The sequence below is a fragment of the Clupea harengus genome, chromosome 17, assembly GCF_900700415.2.
Source record: "Clupea harengus chromosome 17, Ch_v2.0.2, whole genome shotgun sequence".
Lineage (NCBI taxonomy): Eukaryota > Metazoa > Chordata > Actinopteri > Clupeiformes > Clupeidae > Clupea > Clupea harengus.
In genome coordinates this window covers 20,429,266-20,446,624 of record NC_045168.1, presented here as the reverse complement: position 1 = coordinate 20,446,624, position 17,359 = coordinate 20,429,266, and the positions used below count along the sequence as shown (strand labels likewise).

Genomic DNA, 17,359 nt, shown 5'->3' with positions numbered 1-17,359 from the left:
GAGCATCAAATAGGTTTATCATTAATATCAGCATGAGTTGTCCAACGTTAACTTAAGCAAATACATATGTGGTGTATTATTCAACAAACTTACATTCATTTTATCTCTCGTAATGCAATAATACATATTTTGATTTACGTAGTCCAACCTGATCATATCCATGTATTGTGCTGTAATTTACTTCATTGCCACACAATAACATTAAATGGTGGACCTCTAAGTAGATCTGTGCTGGTTCCTGCACGTCGTCCTCCTACTTCATCCTCAAAATAGACTGATAGAGAAATTAGCAGCCTATTCTCATCATCTCATTAAAGGGGTAGTCCATTATTTAAAACAGTCAAATGAAGGTGACGAGAAGTTGTACTTTTTCCAAGTTGGATCACTTTAGAGAAATTTTACTTTAACTTCTCTAAACATTTGTGCACTGACCAGTGGCGTAACGTAGTAACGACGGGGCCAGGTGCAAGATATTATGACGGGCCCCCCTAGTGAACGCTAAAAAAAAAAATCGTAGCGTTCCCTACTTCCACAACCGCGTCTAAAAAAAAACGTTAATCAAAGGTGTTTGTTATCGATATAAATAGTGTTTAATTAATCAACCTTACATATTTCAGAAGTGATTGGTGTGTACACAATTAACTAAGTCTTGTTTGACTCTCAGCAGGAACATTTCTTACCGTAACAATTGTTAACTGTTGCATGGTTGCTGACACACCACTGAGGGCAGAACCAGCGATTCTGATCCCAGCTGAACTGACTCCGTGATCTGGCGACTAGTTGACGGCAATTCAAAAGCCAAAATAATCTAATTTGGGCAGCTTTGCCGCCTTCTCATCCTGTTCTTTTTTCTCTTGCCCTTTTCTACTTCCACTCTTGTGCTTAAAAGGCATTGTTACGAGTAAAGTTGTGCTGTGCAGTGCTCAATGAGCTAGGTTATCAGACCTTCAGACCTAGGTTATCAGAATTGGTTTAACTATAGCGTATTGTATTGTCACATGATCAAATAGAGACTTGACATTGGACAACAACATACATATTACCCAGCAATCATCATTGCTAATCACAAAAATACCAAAGAAAATAAGAACTTATTCATTGAATTAAATAGTGTTTTAATACTTTCTATAGTGTATGTAGGATAAGCATATGATTTTGTTATAAATTGCTACTTTTTCCCAAAAAATAATCACAACCATGACTGAGATAAGTTTGCCCTTTTAGGTGTATATATAACATTTGACACTATTATCGTTCTTAAAATAGCGCGCATTTGAATATAAGCAGACCCGAGACTATTTGACGTGGTACAGGTATCGAAGGTGGGCCCACTGTGCCACCTTCGCTGAGGGGTCCCGTTAATATACGCATGTATATCTTTGGGCTCGGCTACGGGTCCCGACACCTCAAGGGCCCAGATGCAGCCGCACCTGCTGCCGCCCCTATAGCTACGCCCCTGCGCTCAAGCTGGCGGCCATAAGGCCATTTAAGAGGGGGGGGGAGAAAAAAGAGGGGGAAGAAGGAAAAAGGGAGAAAAGAGAGGAGAAAGAGAGAAGAAAAGAAGAAAGGAGAAAGAAGGAAGAAAATGAGGGTGTTTCCGCATCCATATCTATCTGAGAAATGGATTTCTAACTGCTTAAATACACATATGAAATTTCTGAATGTTTTAAAGTATTTGGACACGCCACAGACGGGATACGAACCGACGACTCTAGGTTTCGTTCTATTCGCATCCGCTCCGCAGACGGGATACGAACCTAGGACTTTTGGGATTCTAAGTTTCGTTTTATTCACATCCTCTCCGTGGATATTTATATCAAATTAAGAGTCAAATTAAGAATTCTATAAGTGCATTTCCCCTAACTTACATAACACATAAAATTAGTATAATTGACACAATAGGATACAAATCAGCAACATAAAATAATACAAATAACAATGACATAACTCAACACCCCCACTATATATATATATATATAAATGTCTATATATATATATGTCTCAAACACATATATTCGTGTTCTGTATGTGTAATAATTATTTATTTCTTCTCCCACATACCTGTACCTGAAGGACCAGAATGTCCACTGCCAAGGGATCATCGCATGCAGATCTTTCCATCATTTTCAGTGTTTTTATAATTTGTATTGACTTGTTAATAACATGCAATGTTACTTTTATTAATGTTGTCATTGGCATCATCCCCATTTATTATTTTCAACATCATCATTACTGTTATTATTGTTATCAGTGTGCTGTTTTAACACAGATTGTCATTAAAAACACCCCCTTGTACAGCAACACTCAGGTCACAGACAACACTCAGAATCAGAAATGGTTATACAAATGTTTATTTGCCACAAGGAGACTGGATACAGGACTGTAGGCACAGATTCACTGTACATAGAACCCCACTAGGCAATAGGCATAAACCCCACTAATGGCCAACCATGTCGAACATGAAAACCCCCACACAATGTCCACACAAAAGCAAGATACATGCCTTCTCCCCAAAAGGTATTATCAGTTTGCAATACTTAAACCACGCCCCACATATAGAATCCACAGAAAAAAAAACACTGCAATAGATCAACCCTACACCAAAGAGGAGTCATCCCAATCCAGTATACAATCCAGACAGCAAGTCGCTACCGGCCAGTGTGGCAGGGACCCGCTTTGTCACTTTCAAGCGTGGAGACGGTTCTGCGCTGGTCCGTCCACCAGGAACGCTCCCAAGTAGCACTCCGATTACGCGCAGCTCTCCCCCACGAGGAATTTCCAACTACAGAGGGACACAATACAAACAAACAAACACTTAGAGCAGCCCAAACGCCATTAAGTTGGGAGATCCAGTGACAAACTAAATTACCAGTGTGGTGGAAGAAAGAACCTCCCTTTTGCCTGGTAGCTGGTGAGTGTTGAGCAGTGTGTGTGCATGTGTTCTACCTGCATCTCTGTCTTTTAGGCCTTCTCTGTGTAGAGAGTTGAGGTGTGCAAGCGTGCGTGCGTCTGTGTGTCCGTTCCTGCTTGTGCCTGCCTACGTCTGTGTGGCCTGCGTGGCCTGCCTGCCCGCCCGCCCGCCCGCCCGCCCGCCTGCCTGCCTGCCTGCGCGGCGTGCCTGCCTGTGTGTCTGTGCGGCGTGCCTGCCTGTGTGTCTGCGAGGCGTGCCTGCCTGTGTGTGTGTCTGCGAGGCGTGCCTGCCTGTGTGTGTGTCTGCGAGGCGTGCCTGCCTGTGTGTGTGTCTGCGAGGCGTGCCTGCCTGTGTGTGTGTCTGCGAGGCGTGCCTGCCTGTGTGTGTCTGCGAGGCGTGCCTGCCTGTGTGTGTGTGTGTGTGTGTCTGCGAGGCGTGCCTGCGTGTGTGTCTGCGAGTCGTGCCTGCCTGCATGCGTACATCTGGGTGTGCGTGCCTGCCTACGTGCGTCTGTGTGTGCTCGGTGCCTGTGTGCGTCTGTTTGTGCGTGCGTGTCTGCCCACCTGCATCTGTCTGTGCGTGCCCGCTTGTGTGTGTCTGTGCGTCCTGGTCTGGGTATGTGCGTGTGTCTGTGCGTGCGTGTTAGACCTGCATTTATAGTCTTGTAGGCCTTCTCTGTCTAGAGTCTGAAGCACTTCCCCGGCCAGACTCTGGCTCTCCCTGCCTTCTGCTGGGCTGGCGCTTTTCTGATGACCGTCACTAGCAACGACTCCACCCCGATACGGGGGTTTGACACCTGTACACACAGACACGCACACACAGACACGCACGCACAGACACACGCACGCACACATTCAATTAGTTCCCTTGATATGAACTAAAGAGGCAGGCAGCAACAGCAACTCCAAATAAACTGGGTAGGTGTGTTACCTTCCTGCCAATGGTAATCAACTCTGTGTCTGCCATCACCTTGTGTGACTTGAAAGATGTTGCCTTTGGTGACATATGCATACACATTGTTTTTAATGCATGACAATAACATAAATGTACATAAACATAAAAGTACATGAAGAGCAGAGCATCTTCCTTGTTATATTAATAACCCTATGAAAAACACAGTGGTGGCAAAAGCCACATAGTGTTTGAAACACAGCTCATGAATTAACCACACTACATATAACTAACAGATAACATTAGCAAATGCTTTGCTGATGAGAACGAGTGAAATTCCATGACATCAACAGTGAGAGTAGCTACCTAAACATGTGTAAAAGAGACTGTATTCATATGACTACCTCCCAATATATTCGTTTATACATCTGAATTTAAACGATCGATAGAAAATACTGATTCACAGTCCAAACATTCTCATTCTCATTCATTCATAGCCCTCGTAAAAGCCCCCTTAATATAGCGAACTACCAGTCAGATAAGGTAGTGTTTGTAACGTAGCTAGATGGCTAAATACATCGATACGACAACATAAAACAACGGGTGAAATGAATCATAACCTAAGTTATATCATACAGCACTAACAGATAACATTAGCAATGGAAACGCTGATGAGAACTAGCGGAATTCCAGTCAGCTAACAGAGTGTTTCTAGCGAAATTCCAGTCAGATAACAGAGAGTGTTTGTAAGGTTGAAAGCTAGCTAAACACAAAAGGTGAAATTAGTTCAGTATCTAACAGCAGTGTATTAAATGTGTAAATACTCACCATGTCGATAATCTGCCTCGGTTGATTCCTTAAGCATCCGGCTAGCTTCACTCTTTGAATTACCCGCCCCCTCAGGTCTAGCGTAAGGCCTGCAATGTGTGCCTGACGTCGCTCTCCAGGATTTCTGCCGTGATTGGACAAATGTTTTCGACTGTGCGAACGTGATTGGCTCCAAATGTTTTAGAATCTGCGGACGTGATTGACTGAAGCTGAAACATTTAGCTGGCCTTGCAGTCGGCAGCTGGCGCTCTGACTAATTCAAACTGGGAAACGGTCAAACCTGTAGCTAGTGACTCTGACATTGAAACCTCAAAGTTCTTACTCTTTAGTTAGTTCATGTTGCTAGTTCACAGCACCTAGCATGACACAGCACCTGCTCCCTGCTCACTCTGATACTTCTGTCTGTTCCATACTCTCCCCATCACGTACACCAGACTGTCTGTTCCCTACTCTCCCCATCACGTACACCAGACTGTCTGTTCCATACTCTCCCCATCACGTACACCAGCCTGTCTGTTCCATACTCTCCCCATCACGTACACCAGACTGGGAACGTACGTTTATTCACAATCTGGGTACTACTGGAGGAAGACATGTCTGTGGCAGTTTTCGATAACTTCAAGTTTTAAAAGATAACAGAAACGTCAGTTTCCTGTGTTATATTTCAATGGTAGAATGTGCAGGACAACGAGATTTAGTGTTAAGCTGCTGCCTGATGGGCCTCACAGTCATGGTGAATGATAAGGAAGCTGTGATGGTGAAAGTCTCTTCCTCTCCCAGGGGTGATTGTATCGATTCCCTGCCCACTGCAGTTGGAATTCAGTTTATAATACGAACTAATAAAGCTGCTCTACCTGAACGACTTAACAGATGTTTGCTTAACAAACCATGCAGTATGTAAATGTGGTATAAAGAGAAGCTTCATTTGACTGAACCAGACAAGAACAGAAAGCAAAGTCATCTTTCCCCAGCCGCAATGTTTAAATGTTTAGATTCTTGTTGACTTTTATACTAATAATAGCACACATTAAATTCTTCCTTTAGTGCACTTTAGACATTCTTTTTCATCTCATTTGGTGGTACTGCATGTTGGCTGTCAGAAACCTTGCCACATGCGGCTGCCAGCGTGGTACAGGTCCTTTAGTGCAACGCATGCTGGGGAGCCTCAACACTGTATCTGTGCTTTGCCTTCCAGGCTTTACAGCCTTGGGCAAGAAAGTAATAAAAAAAAAGAAAAGTAAACCTTAATGGCTTGATTAAAATGCAAAAAGGTTTTTGATGGGACCTTTTCCAAGTGAGGAATCCCACGTAGCTTATTGGAGGAGAGGCTTGCAACCGGAATAATGATGATAAAATTTAATAAAATGTAATCGGTAGGAAGAGACTGGACCGAAAAAGGCTCCTCATAGATCCCCTTTCTATGAAGTGCCACCAGATACTGTTATGTTTACATTCTACTTTAAAAAGTAGCTGTTTGAGACAGTGTGACAGTCCCTGACCATCCACTTTATTTGGTGTCTATTCAGCTCTTACCAGGCTCTGTCAGTCCTCTCTCTGTCTAACTTTCTCCCTGCCAGGATGGAGTGGGCATAGACAAGCCATGGAGGGCTGTTTGTGTGATAATAGGCAGAGACTGATTCACAAGACTGGAGTCTCTTTCTAAGCTGAGCAGGCCCTCACATCAGGCAGAGTCAGCCAGCTGAACGTGTCGCCCCTTTCAAACAGCCAGAGCCACAGATTGAAAACAGGCAGTTGTGGCATGACAAAAAAAGGCATCTTGCGGGAAAAAAAGAGTCCCCCTTCACGCTTCAACACAGAGCCAATTCACCCAACAGTGAGGGGCAGGCCCGGAGAAGCCCAGATTAATATTTTCCTACGAAAATATATACTGACCAGGGGAATGACAAGGAAAGGTGAGGTGAGCCTTGCATTTTGGTGTCTTTCCTTCCTGTCATTGTGTGCACAAGAAGCTGGCTATTTCTTTGAGCAGAAGCCCACATCTGACTGGCATTCTGTTCAACCTTGAATACCTCCATCTGGTCCGGTTTTGTGACGGGATCGAAAATTGGAAAAATCATTGGAACACATGTGTGCGCACGTGTGTGTGTGTGTGTGTGTGTGTATATGTGTGTGAACGAGAGATACAAAAAAAAGATAATACAGACCACCTATGGTCCTGTGCGTGTGTGCATGGTCCTAGTTGTTTATTTTTTCTGCTGGACACTGCTGGTTGAAAAGATTAAATGGAGTGATATGCACTCTGGAAGGACAGCCAATGAATACATTTCCCTGGAGACAAAAGGATGGATGTTGTGCAGAAATCAAAGCTGCCACTTCTGGTTATGCAGTTTCAGCATGCTGTTTTTCAAATATGTTTCTCTAGTGAAAGCGCCTCAGTCTCTGACACGCACAGACACACGCAGGCAACAAAACACAGACTGGCAAACAGACATACACACACACACACACACACACACACACACACACACACACACACACACACACACACGCACACGCACACACACACACACTCACACATGCACTCACACACACACACAAACACACGAAGCATCAGGGAAGCTAGAATTTAGAAATTTAAAGGCCAGTCCAAATTCTTTCATCCTCGTGGCACTGTTTGCCTTCCCTCTGCGCACATACATCTCTGTACTACATCCTGTGAATGCTCACTTCTGTTCTTCTCTCCCCCCCCCCCCCCATCACAAACAGCACTCAAGTACAGAAGACTGGAGATCAACACCACTTTGTGGCCTGACAAGACGCTCCCACACAGTCAGAGATACACGCACGGAGAGCAGGCATTTTGTATGTGTCTGTGGCACGGCAGCACTAACGTGTCTGTAATTTTCCTGTCAAACGCTCTGAATTGCTCTCAGGCCGGCCGGCGCGGGCTTATTGCTCCCCAGGCAGCCGTGCGGATTGGCTCTCAGCGGGGGGATTCAGTCAGCCCAAAGCGGGCAGCAACCTGACGCCCCGAGATTGGTCAGCAGCTCAACGCGGCTTGCGCTGCGAGTGTTGATCATTTTCGCTGATAAAAATGCTTCAGATGACACTTTGTCACACCTCTGACCACATATTTACTTGAGGCGTCATTGCAAGGTACTTGGCAAAGAGTGTAAAAGGGGGAAAGATTTGAAATAGATAGAGAGAGAGAGAGAGAGAGAGAGAGAGAGAGAGAGAGAGAGAGAGAGTTGTTCTTCACTCTTATTCTGTATGGCAATGAATTTAAAGCATGTGGTAATATCACAATATAGTCAAATCAAATCAAATCAAACTTTATTTGTACGGCGCATTTCATACAAGGAAGTAACACAATGCGCCTCACAGTAGGAAAGAAAAGGGGGGGGGGGGGGGTTTACAAACACTTGTAAAAAAAAAAAAAAAAAAAAAAAAAAAAAACACAGATTTTCAAGAGATAAATGAATAAAATAAAATAAACGTACTAACCGCACTGGCACCGTAAAGGACTACTCAGCACGGTCATCGTCAAACTAAGCTGCTGGGGGGGGGGGGGGGGGGGGGTTTACAAACACTTGTAAAGAGACACAGATAAGTAAATAAATAAATAAATGCTACACTAATGTTAAATAAATACATTTTACAAGTTACAAAACACTTATAAAAAGACACAGATTTTGCCAGAGATAAATGAACAGGAAATTACGTACTAACCGCACTGGCACCATAAAGGACTGCTCAGCACAGTTATCGTCAAACTAAGAGACAGCTGCTGGGGGGGGGGGGGTACAAATACTTGAAAAGAGACAGAAATAAGTAAATAAATAAATGTTCCATAAATGTTAAATACATTTTACAGTGAGTGATAAGCGAGATCAAAGAGGTATGTCTTAAGTGCATGTTTAAAGGTTTCAACCGTTTCGGCCATTCTTAGGTATTCTGGCAGAGTGTTCCAAAGGTTGGGGGCATAGAAACTAAAAGCTGCTTCCCCATGTCTCTTTGTCCTGGCTTTTGGAACTGTTAGAAGTTCAGTGCCGGAGGACCTCAGGGATCTACTGGGTGTGTACCTTGAGAGCATGTCTGTTATATATTCAGGTGCATGACTATGGAGTGATTTATAGACTAGTAGGAGAACCTTGAAATAGTGTGTGTGTGTTTGTGTGTGTGGGTGCGTGCATGTATGCATGTGTGTGTGTGTGTGTGTGTGTGTGTGTGTTTGTGTGTGTGTGTGTTCAGGTGTGTTTTGTGGTGTTATGCAGCTAACCTTGCCACCTGCTGGCAACCTTCTCTCCTATAGATCTCCACATCTGGCGCTCTCCTGTCGATGAACCGCACACCCAGCATGGATTTCACACCAGACACAACACGTCTCTGCTCCCCCCAGAAGCACTCCTGAAGCAGGCAACCAACTGTATCCCCACTGTGTGGAATTCAGCCTGCTCATAACTATGACTCAGGGAAACAGAGAACACAAAAACATCTGCACTTGTCAATAAGATCTTGGGTTCCTGTAAACTGGACCTGCACTACTTTTAAAGAGACAGGGAACATGGAAAGAAAGAGATGCGATAAATAGCAAGGCGCTTGAATCACACAGTGTCATTACAGCAATTGATGCTGGTGATTGTTAATATTTCTTATATTTGTATAGGCCTACTTCAATTCAATAGCAGTGCCGAGATGGGGAATATTGTGAGGTTTGAATGGCTACCACGGTTTTATACTCACATGTTTAATGTGAAATGAAGCATAGATTCCAATCTGGTGATGAGCTCTCCCTCTCTCTTACATTCTCACTTTCTTTTTCTTTCTTTTTGTCCTCCATAAATGACTCGTTCTGTAAATATGAAATACGCCACTTGAGCACCCAGCATTGTGTGATAGGATTGTGTCGTCTCTCTCTCTCTCTCTCTCTCTCTCTCTCTCTCTCTCTCTCTCTCAGTCCACCACAGAAAGGGGTGAGTCTGTCTCAAAAGAGTGTCTCGCCCCCTCTCAGTCCCACTGAAATTAGAAGACCTGATGCGCTCCCTTCTCCTTCCTCAGGACCTTCTTCTTTGTGGAAAAAGAAGTAATCAAACTGAGATTTATTTCTTTGAAGGTCTCAATCTACCCCCCTTCTCCCCCATTTTCTTCGTCCCTTGGGATTGTTCCGGCACAGTGAATAGACCTGGATATCTGTATTGGCGGCATCTTTGTGCTTTTGAAATAGTGTCATTATTGTTCGCTTTCACTCCCATTCCCAGCAATTGGATTTTGCTCCACTGATTCTATTCTATACTAGAAGAACCTCGCTGACCTGGCCATCAGCCTCAACCGACAATTTTATTTTTCATTTTTTTTCTTTCTTTTCTTTTTTTTTTGTTTTGTTTTATTATTAGATTTGTTTTCACATTCTGAAGGCCTAACGCTCCGAGTGGCCCCTGCTACGGTGCGTCAGCAAACTTATTTCCAAACCTTTTGTCAGAATACTTGTGTTAAAAATGAAGGCTTTTAGGGGGGAACGTTTAACAATGTTGACCTGTTCCACTTCCTGACCGAAGTTTCCATCTCACTGCATCTCATTCTGGAGAAGGCGGAGAGACTGAGAGAGAGAGAGAAAAATAAAGAGAGAGACTGCTCCAGCAGTCTTTCTACAAGAGTGATTGTAATGCGTTTTCTCACTCAGTTCCAATAAACTGCTTCAACCTTTCCGCTAACTTCTATTATTCTATAATCCTATATGAACAGTAACACTTTTCCAAGGAAATCTAACAGTGGCACTGTGTAAAACCCTCACGTTTCATTACATGGTGATTTGATTGTACACATAGATATCCATAAGAGCTATCCTAAGCTATTTTTTGTTTTACATTCCCAGTCCGTATCACAGGGATGGCTGACACGTGGATGTTAATTATATTGTTTTGCATTATAAAGACATTTACACTGGACGCAGCTTTTGTATTGTTGATGTATTATTTTTAGAAAGTGATGATTCACAGTGCTGTTATTCCACAACAAAGGGACTTCTTCTGTGCTGGCGCAATGACCATGCTTAATTTATGGCATAATTAGGCCTAATAGATGATTATTCATGTTCATCTCCACCAATTCCCTCTATTTTTGCCCTGATTAGTCACTGATGAAATATGAAGTCTTTTACAGGGTCTTGGAAAGTAATCAATATTTCCTCTTTCATCACTGCGACAGGACACTTATGCTAAAAGAGCTAGTGCCCTCGCACTAATTAGAGGCTAAAGTAATTAGCCTTGAAGAAGATTGGGGAGGCGTACTCCCCAACTTTGACTTTTCTCTCTTAATTAATCTCATATCACAGCATGTATGATGGCTATTTTAGTATAATATTTTTTACGGGTCCCGGAAGGGCTGGTCATTCTTTTCTGAACCAATTTGGATTAGAAATTGTTAGTTCTGTGTGGCCACACTTGGAAGATAATTTTTCTTTGAAATTTGTATTGTTTTTTTTACTTGTTTTGTTTAACTCAGTAGTCCAACAAAGCCTGTGTGAGTGTGTGTGTGTGTGTGTGTGTGTGTGTGTGTGTGTGTGTGTGTGTGTGTGTGGTGTGTGTGTGTGTGTGTGTGTGTGTGTGTGTGTGTGTGTGTGTGTGTGTGTGTGTGTGTGTGTGTGTGTGTGTGTGTGTGTGTGTATGCTGTTAAACTAGTGGTGATATATACGGTATGTTTTTTAGTCAGGTTGAAAGCAAATCTTACACAGGGAACCAAATGTCATGGCAGTCCCGTAGTGTAAGATCAGGATGCACAGCTAACTAAACACATTGGTTGCTGAAGATTTCAGAGGTGTTTTTGTGGCCATCCTATCATATCCTAGCCAAGAGATTATAAATTGAGGCCTTTGGGGGTTATAAACATGTACATAAAATAAACATTGTGTGCCAGTTGAATAAATACAAATGATGACGTTAGGTAGCACTACATAATGTGTGCCATCATAAGTAGGCATTTTTGTGAAAGACTTACAGCCTCTGACCACATACTCTGTTCTGCAGTCTGGCTGTTGATGTTAAAACCAAAGGGATTTTTAACAATCAGGAAACTAAAGACCCATGGCAGGTTGGCCTAAAGCCATGACCATGTGTACACTGTAAACTACACTTGTCAATTGTTATCATCTTAGTCATTTTGCAAAGGGTGTTTGACATAATGTTTTTTTCTGTGCATATTCTGGACTTCTGGGTGACAGTTGTGACTGAAGATTGGGAGCTGTGAAGCAGTGATACAGTGATCAGCCCATGTTGATATACTTTTGGATCAGGGATGGTAACACCACCACATTCAGAAATAATACAACACCAGTCAACCTTCCTCTACCACAAACGTGTGTTCCGTAATACACCTACAGTATATCAGCCTTGTCCCTGACTTAGATTGATGAAGAAAATGTCATGGGATTGATTATCAAGGAAGTTGATTTAGCCCTTTCAGCTTCAGCCACTCAAGAATCATCATATAAGATCGAGCAAGATTTGAAGATTGATTTGTTGACTGCAGTCTGTCATAGTCTCTCTTTTGGGACTGAGGAAGATAATGTGCAATCCAAAATATGTTATACTTTGAAGTGCAGAGTGTAGTGAACATGCTATGTGGATATGTAGCCAGATATGTAGTGGATTACATCACTGGTTACTTTTCATTCTTTTTACTCAGGATCCAAAAGAGTTTACTTAAAGAGTCTCACTTTATGTAGTGCATGTCTATCCTCCTTGTTACAAGCTTCTCGCTTCACACACACACACACACACACACACACACACACACACACACACACACACACACACACACACACACACACACACACACACACACACACACACACACTCATCTAGTCCCTTGTCTGGTGATGGCACATGGCTGTGAGCTGAAAGATGGTAATACCAGGCCTGTCTTCCTAGGTAACGTCAAGCAGGAACCCAAGCAAGAGCCAATCAATTAAGTATTGATGAGGTGAAATACGTTTGCCTGTCGCTGCCACCTACTGGCATTGGGACGGCTGACGCCAGGTAGGCAGGTAACAGTGTGAGGAGAGGTAAAACTACTTCCTCGCCCACCTCTCCTTCTCTCCTATTTCCCCTGTTTCTCTCTGTCATGCATGCACACACTCTCTCACACACACACACACACACACACACACACACACACACACCAAACACGTTATCATCACAACCACCCACTGTGGACACCCACACATTTTTGCCTTTAATAAAAAGAATACTCTCTTCCTTTGTGCTTTGAAATACTTAATTTCCTTAATGTTTTAGTGTTTTGCATATGTGTGGAGGAGTGATGTGTGAAAAGACACTTTACCCACAAATAAACTATGAGAAAACAGAGCCAAAATCTTGATGCACTGTTGGAAGGCCTTGCTGACTTTAACAAACTAATTTTTCTGAACAGCCTGGCAACGCAAGATTAATCTGAGTAATTATCTTCAACACAGCTTAATTCCCAGGGAGGAAATTTTCCCGGCAAGGAGGAATATTTGGACATAATCCACACATTTTAATTTGCCAAATACCTGAATTCCCACCACAGCCACTACAAGGTTAGTTTGACTACATTTGTTCCTATAAACTACACAAGGAACACACATACACACACACAAACACACACACACAATCACACAGAAACAGATGAGAGAACACACACGCCCACAGATGACAGGTCATTTTGAAAGCACAGAAAGTTATTTAAAAATATTAATAAAGATTAGCAAATAACACACATTAGGGACTGAATGAATACACACATGCCTCACACTGTTCTGAGGTGGGTACACCCTCACAGACTCAGTATCTGTGACTGAATAAAGGTTCTTGTGCTGCTGGTGGTGCTGCAAGAGGAAATTATATTCATCTTGGTAAAGTTGTAGCTTAAAGCATGATTATGTGTGATCCAGAAGCTGATCTCCAACCTGTTCGTTCCCCCTTCCCTCTCAAATCTCAGCAGATCGGATCTGTGTCAATATCTCACACTTGATTGTCTGATTTCCTGTGAAAGCGCCTAACCTGGACCTCGCCAGCGGAGACCGAACATATCCCACACCATCTGTTCCACCTCATAGCCCCCTCTCTTTCTCTCTGTCTCTCTCTCATTCTCTCTATCTCACTCTCTTTCTCTGATGGAGAGAAAGAAACACCACTGAACATTCAGCTTTGACATCAGCTCCTGTTGATTCCCTCATTTCTCATTACCTTCCAGCTAATCGCAGCAGCCAAAGATGCAGGAGGGACACCAGCCCCTTTTTTTCTAATCCAAGAGGTATTTTTAGCTCTCTCGTCGTCGGAGAGGCGTGTGGAGCAGCGGAGGTGATCACAGGGGCTGACAATGAATGATCTGCTCCTCTGAGAACCGCTTTTTAGGATCCATCCACCCTGTCCCCTATAATCCATCTCTCCTCCTCTCAGCCTCTCCAGCCCAAAGAAGTTTGGATAATCTTGTTGGTCTTGCTCCACATGATCTTGGTTGACTGTGCGATTTTAGTTTCTCCTCCTGTTGTGCTTCGTGCTCTTCTGATGGTGTGCCACTCTAAAAGAGATGAGTAGAGAGAGACACGGAGAGAGAGAGAAAGAGAGAGAGAGAGAGAATATCTGAAGTATGTATTATGAAGTCTTTGTCCATAAAATGCCTCTACCACTGATTTGGTGGATGTGTGTATCCTCTGCTCATTTTAGAGCAACGGGGAGTGTTGCTAGCACTGTATTTCTGATCGCCTGTTAGGACCATTTATTGGAAAGTCTTCTGTCCCATGAGTTCTGACTCTTACAATGGGATTTAGTCACAAAAACCAGAATCAGGGAGTGGACACAGTCTTTTCCCCTTTATGAGCACTCAATATTACACATACTTCAAAGTATGTACTTTACAGGTCTAGACAATACTACAGAGTTAAAACTGGGCCATCGGTTTTGATAGCACTGATCCGCTGTCTCTGACAGTGCATACAAAAACTTTTGATGGACATGTCATTTTATTTCAGTGTATTTTTGTTTTTGATGAGATGTATTATGCTTGTACACCATACCTGTTCACCCTTCCCCCAGTCCATCTCAAGCTACACAATCTAGTTTGTAATCACTATGTTCTCGATTCCACACAAACACAGAGAGACAGAGAGAGAGAAAGAGAGAGAGAAAGAGAAAGAGAGAATCCATCTAGTGCTCTCCCCAGAAGCTCTTGGTTTTTCTTATTTGAATTCAGCTTTGCCTAAGAAAGTCTTTGTGAAGAGAAAAAATGTCTGAAGAGTCCCTTTTCATCGAGGTAAACATACTCAGCAAATAGTCAGTGTTCCATTTAGGAAGTTAAACAGCAGCTATGGAAACCAAGCAGAGGACGAAAGATGTTTGTACTGGGAAGGTTAATCGAGTCTTATCTGATTTTCCATCAAGATCAAAATAATCTTCAACTGTCAGGATTAGAGGGGGCCAAAATATTTCATGCCATATGTCAAAAAAGAGCTAACCCTAGCCCGTGCTGCTTCTCCAACTATACACTCTTTGAGTTGCATTTCAGTTTTTTTTCAAGACCCCAATTTCTGAAGATATTCCCAAAATAATGTTCTTCGAAAACTCAACACTAACCCTGGGTACACATTAGCCAACCTAGCCAGCTAAGACCTGTGACTGATTCCTTCATCTCTCTGTGTTTAATTTGCTTTGAGTCCCCGGGCACTGGCTAATCTTCACTGTGAAGCAACAGGACAGAATTGAGACAAACCTTTATACTCTCTGTTAGCCTTCTCATAATGTAAGCTGAGGACCTGGGCGCTACCTGTCTGTTGTACAACACTTAGTCCCAGGGACTGCGTCATTAGTCTGAGCTGTATGTATGATATTGGTCACTTTTTTGTGCCTCTGTGTCTGTATAAGAGTAAGTGGGCAGAGTTAATTAAGAGTACAGAATTTCTGCACCCCTGGGCATGAATGTTCAGACAGTGAAAAGAAAATGAAGCATGGCTACCATCCCCCCAGCCTCGAAGTAGCCTTTGCCTCACGACAACGTACCTTTGAAATGTATTTATTTAATTTCCACCTAGTTTATTCTCATAAGCACGCCTCACTCATCCTCTCCTCGTCTTTGTCAACATCTATTCAAAAACCTCCCTTTTCACATCGAGAAAGAGATGCTTTGTGTGCTAACTATGCTGATGGCTGCCTGGGTTTCGCTTGTCATGTGCACCAGAACTACAATTAAAACCCATTGTTACAGCGAATTTATTAATGTCAACTCTTAACGTTTCAGTTAATGAACATGAAAAACACACTTTGTTGTCCGATTCAGAACCAGGTCCGATTATGATGGATGATCAAGATTTTTTTCAGTGACATTCTTTTCAAGGTTTTTATATAATGTACTCGACAGTTTCAGTTTTTTTGGAGGCAATGTGGGTGGAATTTTTCACAAACACTGCTGTATTTTAAAGGTGTTTTGTTGGTGATATCATGAGTGTGTCTATGTGTATGCAATGTGTGTCTATGTGGGCGGGTGGCCTCATCTGGCTATGTGTAGACTCAAGAGCATAATTGTGATGAGTCTGTGGAGAGGAGATAGTATTAGAGGTAAGCCAGAATGGTTGCACTGGCTGTGGTGCATTTACATGGACATGATAAGTGTGGGTAATGGGGATGTTTCTGGTCAATTAGCCCATGCCATGACAGCAGGGATGAAATAGCTTTGGCCCTTTTCTCCAATGCCTGAAGAAAATGAACAGAAAAACAAACACACATGTGACCCAGCTAACCACATCCATCCCTACTGCTGTGTTCTATGACAATGACAAAATGTGTGTGTGTGTGCGTGTATGTGAACACTGGCAAAAAAATAAAGTGTTGTGAGAGATCGCACCCCAAAGTCTCTGTTGTGAGTTCTTAATTAATTAGCTAGTATGCTTGTTCTGCCCACCTATCTATGTCCAGAGGTTTGAGGAAGGCAACATGAAAGCTTGAGGAACACAGCCTCCTCTATTCTCAGTACTCCCATCACAGCTTTGCTTTTGCCGGGGAAAAAGAAAAAAATCTCGATTTATGTAATAACTTAGCAAAACGATAATGGGGAGAGCAAAACATAAAACAGCCTTCAGGAGTGAGTCCAAAATAATCGCAACCAAAAAACACAGTGAACTAAATGAGAGAAACTCAATGACCACACAAGCAGAGATGAAAATAGCCACAGAAGAACTTATTTTGCTCGCTTGGTCTAGATAAAACATAACTCCCACTCAAACAAATCACTCCCTAAGCTACCACCTCCCCAAACAATCCTAAACCGGGCCCAGTGTATGCAGACATATTTACAAGGGAGAGCAACCATGGCCTATGCCCGTGGAAAACCATAGTTAGGCAGCTTTCATGAACAACCTACTCTAAAAACCAAGCATCCACTCCAGGCAATTCACAGTGTGCTGGCAGCAGCAGAGAGGTCTACCAGCCAGCACTTTTGACAGGCTTGTGACAGGCTTTTTACACTGACCAATCCTGTTAGAGACCCTACAAACTGAAAAACCGGCCCACAGATGGTGTCGCAACCTGCTGGGGGTGCAGAGAACGGCCAAGTTCTCGGCCACATGTTCAAGGCTACACTGATAGCCATATGAATGCATGAAGCTTGTATGATTTTAAAATATGTGGTTGCCATCAGGGTTAGGCTTAGGGTAAGGGTTATGGAAAACATGTTGTATTAAACTACTTAATAAACTGGTAGCTTTATTACATTGCACACTAGGGCTATTTAAATGGGTAT

The 17,359-nt window shown here is 42.9% G+C and overlaps 1 long non-coding RNA gene across 1 annotated transcript; it reads right to left on the bottom strand.

Annotated features, from left to right (window-relative positions):
• Nucleotides 1-2,599: 2,599 nt before the first annotated feature.
• LOC116224419 lies at nucleotides 2,600-4,735 on the bottom strand. The gene is made up of 3 exons (XR_004165577.2): nucleotides 4,631-4,735; nucleotides 3,560-3,707; nucleotides 2,600-2,782 (listed from the first exon to the last, which is right to left on the bottom strand). It is a non-coding gene; the product is annotated as an uncharacterized LOC116224419 (long non-coding RNA).
• Nucleotides 4,736-17,359: the final 12,624 nt, after the last annotated feature.